The sequence below is a fragment of the Athene cunicularia genome, assembly GCF_003259725.1.
Source record: "Athene cunicularia isolate RWA chromosome 1 unlocalized genomic scaffold, athCun1 chr1_part2, whole genome shotgun sequence".
Taxonomy (NCBI): Eukaryota; Metazoa; Chordata; class Aves; order Strigiformes; family Strigidae; genus Athene; species Athene cunicularia.
In genome coordinates this window covers 81774985-81787030 of record NW_020799092.1, presented here as the reverse complement: position 1 = coordinate 81787030, position 12046 = coordinate 81774985, and the positions used below count along the sequence as shown (strand labels likewise).

General features: G+C 56.8%; 1 protein-coding gene across 3 annotated transcripts in view; it reads left to right on the top strand.

The window, feature by feature from the left end:
- The first annotated feature begins 10062 nt into the window (after window positions 1-10062).
- Window positions 10063-12046, top strand: part of LOC113491118 (SH3 and multiple ankyrin repeat domains protein 3-like) — a 30731-nt gene continuing 28747 nt past the window's right edge. For all 3 annotated transcript variants that reach the window (XM_026867819.1, XM_026867821.1, XM_026867820.1), the window contains exon 1: window positions 10063-10068. The gene's annotated coding sequence lies outside the window, so the exon portion shown is untranslated. The remainder of the gene's footprint in view (window positions 10069-12046) is intronic.

Genomic DNA, 12046 nt, shown 5'->3' with positions numbered 1-12046 from the left:
CTGGGAGCTGACTCTCAAACCCACTGGTCAGTCTGGTCCCTCCAGTTGCAAATTCCCAGAGTCCCAGTGTCTCCAGTATCTGCCCCAGGTCTGTGACCTCTCTGATCCCCGGCTCCATGCCTCCTACCCCACTCGCTGTCCCCATCAGCCTGACAGTTCCTCACCAGTTAAACGTACCTTATGCCTTGCACCAGCCCAGTCCCTGCCTCCCAAGTCTTTGCAGCTCTAAAATCTCGTAACAGACTGGAGGATCTGGCCCTTGCTCTCTTTCCGCAGAGAGATAACATCTCTTTTTTCCTCGCCTTCTGGGCTTGTTGCTTTTTCTGCTCTCCTTTGTTGTGCTTCAAATACTCTCAGGAGGTCCAGACACTTAAGCCTCCCCTTCATATTGGAGTGAACAGGTTCAGTTTTTAATCCCAGCAAACCCTGTGGAGTGGTCACCAGGGCTAAATCTCCTGCTTTTTGTGTTGACTCAGACCCTGCTTGCCACAGCGTTATCAGTGTGAGGTTAATGCTTGGACTAGATGATCTGCAAGGTCTTTTCCAACTGAGATGATTCTGTGATTCTGTATTTTGGGTGGAAATCTGATCCCGGTTTTATTATTAAGATTTTACGCACAGTCTGGATTGTGAGCGCGTCGGGGAGCTGTCAGATGCCCAGATGTGACCGTCCGTGCTCACAGGCGCTGCCTTGAGGAGAGGAAAACCTGGAAGCCGGGGGTTGCCGAGATCATTCTGCGTCACACCAGGAGGGCAGAGGTGCATCGTGCACCGCGTTCCTCTTGCGCCCGAGCCCGGACAGAGGCTTCCTGCCGACCTGCCGGGCTTCGGGCTGGCCGAGGGCAGCAGGTGGGCAGGACGTTGGCACCCCCCGGCCTGCCCGGGGATCCAGCCAAGGCGCTCGCATTTGTCTTGCAATCCCTCAGCATTTTCCCTTGAGCTGCCGCTCGCTCTTGGTCTTAGTGTTTCGTTTACTTCATAACCTCTTGGTTTACTTCATAACCCCTGTCTCTCTGGCTCCTTTTCTGACCCCTCCATGGCCGCTCAAACTGCCTCTGGTTGTGCTTTCTGGTGGCCACACTCACTGCTCCATTCACTGACCTGCTGAAAGCCCAGAGGCCTCCAGAAGGTGCATCTGCCCAGGGCTGAAGAAGAGCAGTCCAGTGAAACTCCAGCAGCAGCTGCTCAGCATCTTTGTTATCTGCTGAGCCAGCAACCAGAGGATCCTGTTTTGCAGATTCTTATGCTAAAATGAGTACAAGAACTGAGCTAAGTGATTTGGTATCATCAGGTCTTCTAAAGAAAGATCTTCTGTTCCAGTGAGGAGGTGTCCCTAGTGCCCAGCTCCCCTGCCTGCTCCAGTGTGACCCAGAGCGGCCCCGGGCAGACCAGCCTGCTGTGGTGGCTGACATGGGCTGCGGCAGGACTGGGAAGGGGCAGAAAATTCCCAGGGCTTGCTTGGGCCAGGCAGATCAGAGGCATCAAGCTCTGCCCTTGATCTTCCAGCCCTCGGTGTTTCTGTGTACAGAAATAGCCAGAGGGGCGACCTCGGTGTTCGCTCAGCACCCCCGTCCCACGCGCCCCCAGCGGAGTGGCTGGAGGGCAGCTCTAAGGTGAAGCCAAGCGTTGTCTTTGCTCTGGCTGCTTTGGCTACCACCAGCTTGTCGTTGTCCTTGATCACCTGTCACCACACAGTTGCCATCTCCCCATGTGACCCTCGCTGCGGTCCCACAGGGCTGCTGCGGCGCCACGGGCAGGTGGGTCTGCGCTGGGGTTCACCTCCTCTCACTTCAGCCTTGGGTTACCCGGGTGCCTGCACCTGCCTCCTCTCCTCTGCCGGTTCTGCCCGTGGAGACCAAATAAAGGTGGGGATGGAATTCGGGGTGTAGTAGATTCACCCGACCTAAGCTGGGCCCTGCCTTAGGATGGGACGAATCTGGTGGATCCGCTGAGCGGCTCTGCCCTGACGGGGCGGGGATCCCACGGCAGCTTTCCCCAGGGTAGGAGCCGTTTTGGGGACAGCGCTTCAGTCCGGCGGGCCCAGCGCTGCGGGCCCTCGGCAGGAGACACGTTACTCCATCGAGCTGCGGGTGCAAAACACCAAACACAGAGCCGCTCCTTGGAGCGTTTGGGGTTTGCTCCCTGTGCCATCGGGGGTTCCTCCAGAGGTGCTGCTGGAGTCGGGGTGCTGGGGGCACTGTGCACAGAGCTGCGTGTGCAGCCGCCCCTGGTGCTGCTCAGGTTTGGGGGTGGCAGAGCCTCGACAGCAAAGCAGCGATGCCTCTCCCAGGGTGAGCCGGAGGATTGCTGGTGTCCGTATGCTCCGAGGTGCTGGGGGCGCAGAGGTGACGCTGGGCTTGCTCTGGGTTTGTCCCGTTTGCAGCGCTCTGGCTGCAGGCGCCGGAGAGGGGAACCCTCCCTGGACACAGCGTCCCCACTGGAGAGCCAGCCTTTGGACGGGATTCTGAGCGTGGTGTTTCCGTTGCCTCGAGAAGAGAGCTGCTTCCTTCCTCATCTCCTCATCGCTTCCTCATCGCAGGCCCTCTGTCTGCAGAAGTCCTCTCCGTGGTGGGCCAGGGACTCCCGTAGCGCAAAGTGGCACTGAGGCTTTCCTCGAGGCCGTCACTGCGGAGGCCACATGTTGAGGTGTGCTGAGCCCTGTGGAGCGGGCAGGAGTGTTCTGCTGCGCCCAAACCCTGTGCTACACAATGTAGGCCCGGCTTTATTCAGTGTATAGTCCTGAAAGCTGCGCCGTGGCCGTGATGCTGGAGATGCCTCCATCAGCTGTACCATCGGGTGGTGGCAGGACTTGGCCAGTCTCTGCCAGGAATCTGCAGTTTTTTGACTTCCCTTACCACTGCAGTTGCCTTCCTCTGGCTGCTGCGCGCGCTTGCAGCATCTCCAGTCTCCCAGATGTTTTTTTTCTTGACTCTCTCTGGAAACTGTACAGCTTTTCACTTGTTGGCCTGGATGTCGGATGGCTCTGAAGAATGTTCATTTCCTGTGAGAAATAGTCCTTGTAATAACAGAAAGACAATTGGCAGATACGTTTTCATGGCTTGGTGGACCTTATTCTCAGCCTGAGATACGGTTAAATCCTTACTTGTTGTAGAAATCGTAGAATGGTTTGGGTTGGAGGGGACCTGGAAAGAGCAGGGACATCTTCAGCTGGATCAGGCAGCTCAGAGCCCAGTCCAGCCTGACCTTGAACCCTTCCAGGGATGGGGCATCAACCACCTCTCTGGGCAACCTGTGCCAGTGTTTGACCACCCTTGTTAGAAAAAATTTCTTCCTTATATCTAGGAAACCTGTCTCCCAGTAATACATGAGTCTTTTACATCCTAAATTGGAGGCATTTTCTGTTAGTTCCCTGAGCATGTATCTCATTACAGTTTCCGAGTATCATTTAGTGGGGAAGTGGAGAGAATATTGTCCCATCACTCCTTGTCAGGGCTCTCTGGGGATCTCTGAGGGTTTTTCCATCAATGAATTACTCTGTTTCACAGTGAATCCATAAGTTTGGGCTGATCTTCCTCCTGAGCCAGCTTTTGAGCCCACAGCGCGTATGTTCTGTCCTCTGTAGAGCGTCAGAAGTGCTGGCTGGGAAGATTCCCTGCGATCCTGCTCTGAGGAGGCTGTGGCTCTGTCCAGCCAAGCCTCGGAAACCTCCTGCAGGGTGAGGGTGCTGCTGTCTGTCCGGCGGGCTGTCCGGGGCTGTACTGCCCTCCTGGGAAATGCTTCTTGGATAAAGTCTGAGAGTGACCTGAACCTCCCAAACCACAGTTTGTGGCTGTTGGCCACATTCATGACATCATCTGCTACTTCCAGGAAGAGTTTGGCTCATCTTTTTCAGAAGTGCCCGGCAAGCAGCTGTAGGCTGCTTTGGGTTTTTTGTCATGTTACCTGGGTCTGGACCCTCGTTCAGTTCCTCCCCATCTCTCTTGAACTTGACGGCCAAAACCTGAACACAGTATTCCAGGCGCAGCCTCACCAGTGCTGAGTGAAAAGGGCAATAACTTCTCTGCGTGAACACGCTGCGGGCTCACGCCGGGCTGAGTCATCCCGAACCCCTTTTCAGCCTCTCCAGCAGAGGTGGGGCTCGGGCAGCCTCTCCTGAGCCTGGAGCAGAGTGCTGGGCTGGACTGCCCCGGCTGCGCGCCTTTCTTCTTCCCATTGGTGAACTCAGGAGGGTCCTGTTAGCCCCCAGGATTTCCCCAGACCCCTCCGGTTTGAAGCTCTGCGTTCCACCGTGACAGATGCTCCTCCCAATTTAAATATCACCTGCGCTTTTACCGAGGGTGTCCTTGGTGTCGTTACTGAGGGTGTTGAACAAGATGGGCCCCAGGACTGGCCTCTGGAGCGCCCAGCCCATTGCCAGCTGCCTGGGCATTAGCCACCGCCTCTGGGGCAGCGTCCAGCCAGCTCTCAGCCCCTCTGGCCCGGAGCTCCTCGGGTACCAGATGACCGTGCCGCGGGGGTTGGTGTCAGAAGCCTTGCTGGAGCCATGGTGTGCTGCATCCACCACTCCCACCTTGCCCACAGAACTAGTTGCTTTGCCACAGCCATCTTGGTCGAGCGCAGTTTGCTCTGGGAATTCCATGTTGAGTTCCCACTTGGCGCCTTGTCCTGCAGTGTTGGCACATGACAAAGCCGTGCTCCACGGCCGTGACGAGGCTGAGGAAGGGCTGATTCCCCTTCCAGAGGTGAGAGTCATGTTCGAGACCAGTTGTCGGGGACCTCCCAAGTCGCCACGACATCTCCTTCAGCAGGTTCCTCAGCCCCCTCTGCTGAGCCCCCCCGGGCCTGTGGGCCTGGCTGCAGCAGCTCTTCTCACAAGTCCCTCACCTGCTGCTTCCCTGCGGCTGAGGGGGCTGCCCAGCGTCACAGCGGAGCGGTCCGTGGCCGCTGCGCCGGTCCGGGAGCACGCTCTGCCCGTGAGCACTCTGGTCGTGTCTGTACTGTCCGTGGCTGAGTCTTCACCAGCAGACTCGCATTTTCCCCGAACTTCCTTTTGGTGCCAGTGTACCACTACAAGATGTCCTTGTTCTGCTTCATGTCTTTGATAGTCTTTGCTCCTGATACCATCCCTAGTGCTTGATCAATGTTTTTATTATTTTGGTGCTTCTCTGTTTCTCCTTCTTGTATGTGCTCTTTGCATTTTATTAAGGATCATTTATCAAGTTCGTTAAGGAGCTTGATGCCTTACCAGTCAAGCCTTCTGCAAAACCCCCCAGTCTTCCTAAATGACAGGCTGGCTGGGTTGTTCCTGAGATCTCAACTTTTTTCTTTAAAAAACAGCCCCCCCTTCCCTTTGGGCTTTCCCAGGAAGGTGAAGTCTGTCCTGAACCTCAGGATCCTGCCCCTGCCCCTCGCCTCTCGCGCCGTCCTCCGGGCACACATTGCAGCCATCTTGCAGCGGCTGCAGCCCGAGCTGCCCCGGGGCCGCCTTCACCCCCGATTTTATCCCGTCGTGAGCAGCAAGTCGAGCAGAAGGGCACTAGCAGCCAGGGCTGGTGTAAGGAAAGGGTTCCAGCTGTCTGGGAGCCTCCGGGATTCCCCGGCCAGTGACCCACTGCCTTCCCAGGATGTCTGCACAGTCGCGCCCCTGGAGAGGACGAGGGTTTGCAAGGCTTCCCCCAGTTGTTGGTGGACCTCTGGGAACAGCCCATGTCCTCCTGTGCCCGGCCTGGGTCAGACACTCGCGGAGGGCACATGTGTGCTCCCACGCCGCAGCTCAGTGCGGGCAGGAGCTCCGTCACCCAGAGACGTCTCCCTTCCCGGCCCGTCCTTGCCCCGCAGCCCGTTGGGGACATCCCCGCGTCCTGCTCACACACACAGCCCCACGTCTCCGCCACAGCAGAGCCCTGCGACCGCCGCGGACGCGCAGATCTTCGTGTTTGCTGTCGGCGCTCCCTGAACCCCAGGGAAGCTCCCGAGTGTCCTGTCCTCAGGGCAAGAAGATTGAGTGTCCCCGGGGCCCGTACTGCCATTCCTCCTCCGTACCTGCCTCTCCTCTCTGGCCTTCGGTCCCTGTTCTCTAACACCCTTCTCTCCCCATCTGCAAGCGCGGCCGCAGAGTCCCCCGGCTGAGGTGCCAGGACCGAGGGGGCAGCCCCGTGGCCCGGCCAGGTGCTGACCTGGCAGAGCTGTGTCCTCCACAGCGGCTCTTCACTTCACCCAGAAGAGGTGCTGGGGACAGACTGTCAGGAATGGAGCTGGCCCGTGCTGTCGTTTTGTCTCCGTTGCCCTGGGCCCTGCAGTCGCCTTTAGGCTGCTCAGGGTTTTTGAGGAGGGTGATGAGCAGTGCGGGGCAGCGGGCAGGGGAGTCCCCGACCCTCCCGCAGCGCGTCCAGCGCGGGCGTGGGGCAGGCGGCAACCCAGCCGGGACAGCAGCGGTGGCTGGCGCGTGGTGCCCGGACAGCGACAGGGATGAGGGTGATGAGGAAAGGCCCGACGTGGTTCCTGGCGCTCTCCCGGCACAGAGTCACCTGGCAGAACCACTGGAGGCTTTTAGCCAAGGTGGCCTCTGAATGGCCTCTTTCCTGTTTTCCTCCCGGAGTTTTGTTTTGCCGAGGCAGAGCCCTCTCCCCGTTTCAAATGCATTTTGTTGTTCTTTATCCGTGTGACAGACGGGGTCAGGAAGGGCCCTACCTCCCGCTGGCCGCCGCAGGGGTGGTGCCACGGGCAGGGCTTGGGTGGCTGGGCTGGAGCTGGCAGCAGCGCTCGGGCGCGTTTCAGGGCCGGGGGGTGCTCGGGAGGCGTCTCCGCTCCGGGTCCAGCACGTGCCACCCGTAACGTCAGTGCCGGTGCCGCGGCCTGCGGGTGAGACGCAGGGTTGGGGGAGCCGTGCTGCCCCCTCCCCGGCCTCAGGAGCTCAGTCTGCTCTTGCCACCCCCCGCCTGGCGTGGCCGCGCAGCGTGAACTGAGCGAGGACGCACAGGGGTGAGGGAATGGAAGGAGAGAGGAAGGCAACTGCACGGCCCCAGGAATTGGGCTTCCAGCGCACCGACACAAGGTCTTCTGGGCTCTTTCACTCTGAACTGAAGGGTTTGGCAGAACTATAGGAGTAGGTGGGCTTCACTCCTTCCTACAACATGCCGACAGCCTGGGTCCTACAGATCCAGGTCCTACAGATCCAGGTCCTACAGATCCTGGGTCCTACAGATCCAGGTCCTACATATTCAGGTTCTACAGATCCTGGGTCCTACAGATCCTGGGCCCTACAGATCCTGGGTCCTACAGATCCAGATCCTGTAAATCCAGATCCTACAAATCCAGGTTCTACAGATCCTGGGTCCTACATATCCTGAGTCTTACAGATCCTGGGTGCTACAGATCCAGGTTCTACAGATCCTGAGTCCTACAGATCCTGGGTGCTACAGATCCAGGTCCTACAGGCCCTTCAGATCCTGCTAAGGCGAAGAGCGTATGTGCTCACGTCCTGGGATGGACGCTGCACCGGAGCATGGATGGCGCACCCCAAGGCGGCTGCGTGTCCTGGTGCGTGACCCTCGAGGGGCAGGGAGGTGGGGGTGACTCACAGCGGCGGCACAAAGAGGCAGCGTTCCCCGAGGGACGGTTTCAAACCGCAGAGATTGAGGCGGTCGTGCAGAGCTCAGCATCGGGCTCTGTGGAGATACCTCTGACCGAAGGGGAGTTGGAACGTGGTGGCTGCTGCGGAGGGTACCCGGGTGTCTGCCTGTCTGTGCCCAGCCCCGGAACAGGGCGCGTGACGACACTTGCACCATTACACACACTTAGTGCTCACCAGCGCCGGCCTGGGGTGGCACCACAGGCTGGGACTGGGGTTTGGAAACCCTGCCTTGTCTGACCAGGAGTGCCGAGCACAGCCTGTGTGTCTTCTCTGAGCCCTGGCGGGCTGCGGGTCCTTCATCCCCTCCCTCGGGGAACCAGTGAGGGGGACAGGAGTGTGTGCGCTTCCATTCCGCGCGTCCATCGAGCACCTGCGCCTCTAGGTACCAGCGCTGGTGGAAATTGCTGGATGGTTTATTTAGGTCTGTATTATATAGTCATACAAAAGCATTGTTAAAAGAAAACGGCAATTAACAGTCGACCTGGGATCCCACTGCCAAAGCGGCGCGGAGGGCAGGGCAGTGAGAAGGCTCCTGGGGGTGCTGAGGAGACCCCCCAGGCCCCTCTCCTTGTGGGTAGGGAGGAGGCCAGTTCAACAGGGGATGTCCCTGAGCGTCTCTAGTGAAATATTGTTGCTGTGAGATAATGTAATCTAGGATTAATTTCATTTGACAGATTAAAAAAAAAAAAAAGAACTGATGGCTCCAATAAAAAGCAGCAGGTCTGGTGGTCAGGCTCTGGCTGGGCTCATGTGCAGAGCGTTCGGCAACGCATGCATGTCTCCTGGGGAGGAAAGAGCGCCATTCTTCTGAACCTCAAGAGTTTCTGATATTTGGGGGCACTAATTTTACATAATTAACAAAAACTAAGGGTTATTTGAGGCTACACTGCTAAATGCAGTCCAAAAATCAGGGGAAAAACTCTGCCGGGCACGACATCACCCACTTCAGTGAGATACGAAGGAGCAGTTAAATATTACTTACAGACACATGTATCCCCTTTTAACTGGAAAGGTTAGCAAGTAGAGGAGAAGGAAATGCCATTAATTTGAGCTGAAGTGTGTGGGAGGTTGATAAGGGAAGCCAAAGGAAATATCAAAGGCCAACTTGTAAAGATAATAAGAAATTTTAGAGCATTAGAAGAAAATAAAATCTGGTAAAGATCCATTTCTATATGTAAATGATAAAATTGTATATTCTGGTGCAAAAAAAAAAAAAAAAAAAAAAGAAATGTTCTGCTCTGAGTTTGGAACAAATCAGGAGGATGTATCTATCCATATGATGTGCTTGGAACAGAAAGTTTCCCAGCTGTAACCAAGGAGAAAGTGAGATAGTATTTGCTAAAAATAAACATACTCAAATTAACAGGCTTGAATAACAGATACCCAAGTGTCTAAAAGAGCCTAGCTGAGGAGTTGTCTGAACCACTGATGTTAATACCTCAAAATCTTGCTCATCTACGAAATTTCAAAGGGTTGGTAGAGGGCTGTTGCTATTCTAATATTCTGAGGGTATAAAATAGGTGGTGCAGGAAACTGTAGCTTGTTTAGCTCAGCATCAGTGCTAAATTAACGAAGCAATTAATTTGAAGCACCATCAACAAAGAATTAAGAGAAGGAAAGTACAATTGCTGTCACACGGCGTGGGTCCGTGGAAGGTGGAGACAAACCTGCCGCGTTTCCCGACAGCACGACGGGACCGGTGAGGGCGAGGAGGCGTTGGCCTCCTCAACACCACGAGACTGAGCATAAATAAACTCACACCGAACACAAGCACCAGGGCGAACGCAGCATAGAAGCGTTGGGAAGTCGTGCAGGGGCACGCTGCAGAAAGCGTCTGCTGCGGGGGGGTACAGTGTGGGGGCCAGCCCAGCAAGGTCTCTGCGTGTTTTGATCCCCGCAGCTCAACACTTCTGTCGGTGTTTCCAAATAGTGGGAAGCCCCGGCGTGTGCAGGGGCCGCAGGGACCGCAGGCGGGGGGATAGCTGACGGCAGAGCAACTGCTGCAGGGCGGTGTGGCTTCCCTGCTGGAGCAGCCGTGTTCCAGCAGCCCCTGCGAGATGACATGTCTGCAAGCGGAGAATGTAGGTTACAGCGTATGAAATTACCCTGGAAAAATGTAATTCAGCGAAGGACATGGGTTTCTCCAAGATAATTGTGTTATCGTTAGTTGATTGCGTAGGATGTGGCAGAGATATTTTGTAGATGTAAAGGACAAACTTCGGGAGTTATGTGAACTTGCCTATTCTGGCTGCAGCTCTGGGAGATCACTAAAACATCACTTTGTGCAAGTCAGACGTTCACACCACGGGATGGATCTGACATTACTGAGCAGAATTCTAAACGGCCCTCGGAGTGATTCACGAGCTGAGAAAAGGTTTGAGGCTGCAGGAGTCCATCTTGCTCAGCACGTTGAAGGAGGGGTGACGGGCAGGAGCTCAGCTGTGGGTATTGGATTCCGCCGCCCGAGCTGGTGGGTGGCAGCTCGTTGCAGCTCCCAGTGCATTTGCAGAAGATCCCCTGGATAACCCGTCCTGGGTTTTGGTGAAATCCCATTTCACAGCATTTCTGCACCAGAACGTCCTACACCCAGCGAATGAGACTGCCTGGGAGAGGTGGGGGAGACACTTTAGAGCGGAGGTTCTCAGAAGGGGCTCCTCAGGATCTGGGCAGTGGCGCAGCCTCTCTCCGGGCCCGGTGCCCTGGGGTGCTGGAAGGGTGCAGGCGGCCATCGGAAGCGCCGAGCGCTCTGGAGCAACGCACAGGGTTGTTCCTGTCGGTGAAGCTTTACCCCCAAACCCCCCCGAGTTTTGCCCGGCGGGTCTGTGCACATGGCTGATGGACGCGTTGCTCTCCTGGTGGGTGGCTGTAACAAAGCTCCAGAGCAGAACAAACTTAATTCAGGCTTCAGAGCTTACATCCCTGTAAGCAACTTCTTACTCCTGGGAGCGTGTGTGGCTGGTGGGTCACTGCCAGGTCAGGCTTCCCACCTCCAGGCGGGTGCCCACGGGCGGGTGCCCACGGGCACCGTGCAGTGGGGGTTCTTTCCATCCCCTCAGAACTCAGCCCTTCTAGTTTTCTGATCTCACTGTGCGTTTCTCAAAGCTGCTTCTCGCTGGTTAACATCATTTGGGTAATGAAGCATCCAGAACGGGCCACAGCGTGCTTGCTGCAGCTGCAGGGGTGGTACCTTTATCCTCCTCCAGCAATCAAGCATGGCGCTGTCACAGCTTTGGGCACCTGGCGCCGTTAAAGGATTCCGTCCTTGCACGGGGAGAGCTTTGCTGTTCTCTTTCCCCCAGTCTCCCTTCAGCCTGGAACACTGTTCACCCCAGCCCTGCTGGCTCCACGCTGGGCACTGCAGGGACGTACCATTGGTCTCCACAGAGGTGGCATCTCCTCGAGGAGGAAGTTTCCTCACGCTTTAGAGCAGCCAGACGTGCTGAGCCCGGGTCACTGCCCAGCTGCTTTCAGATGTTCCACACGTGGCAGGTTTGGGGTTTCATACCAGATTCACTGCTTTGAAGGTACTTGATGTTACACGGGGTTTTGATTTAACAGAGTGTCACAGCAATGTACTCACACCACGGCAGCCATCCCCCCTCGCCTTGAAGGCACAAGCGGGTTGACACCAGCTCAAGCACTCGCTGTCTTTGAGTTCTTGTTCCGTTTTTATGTTCTCTGTCGGGCTCGTCCGCTTACACAGTCCTTCTCCCCCCTTCTGATCCTGCTGACTCGGAAGGCTTTTGTGCCCTTCCCGTTACTTCAGGGATGAAGTGACAGAGCTGTTGGCCCGCTGACCTGGAACAGCTGGAGCATCCCTGCAGCCAGTGGCCGGTTGATCTAAACCAGGGCTGCCCTCCAGCCCCCTCGGGGGGGAGATTGTTCAGCTGGTGGCAGCAGCTCAGGTCAGTCACTCCCTACATCCTCCCTGGAGCTCCAGGAGCAACGGCCCTTGCCTGGCTTGTCAGAGCTTTCTCCTGCCGTAGGGATTTGCTGGTCAGTCACAAGGTGGGAGGTGTTGGTGCCACTCACCTGGAGTAATACCCACCACCCTAGAGAAAGGTGAATTCAGGCTGGAACAGGAGCACAGAAAAGCTACTGAGATGATCAGGAGAATGAGGACTTTATCGCCTGTGACAGTGTTAAAGCTTCATATCCTTATCAACCTGCTGGGTGGGTCAGACTGAAGGTGTGAAACATCCCCGGGCCCGGCTGAGGGTCCCTTAGCCCAGCTCCCCGCCTCTGGCAGCAGCATTACCCGATGCTGTTCCTTAGGGGGATCACACGTGCCCGGCCGTTTCGGGTGGTCCCGGCGCCCCCAGCACCCACCGACACCGCCCGGGGGTCGAGAGCAGCCACGGCCCCGCTCCGCCCCGCGTGTGGCTGTGCCAGCACCTGCTCTCCAGGAGTTCATCCGACCCCTCCGGCGTGTGCCAGCGCTGCCCTCCCTCG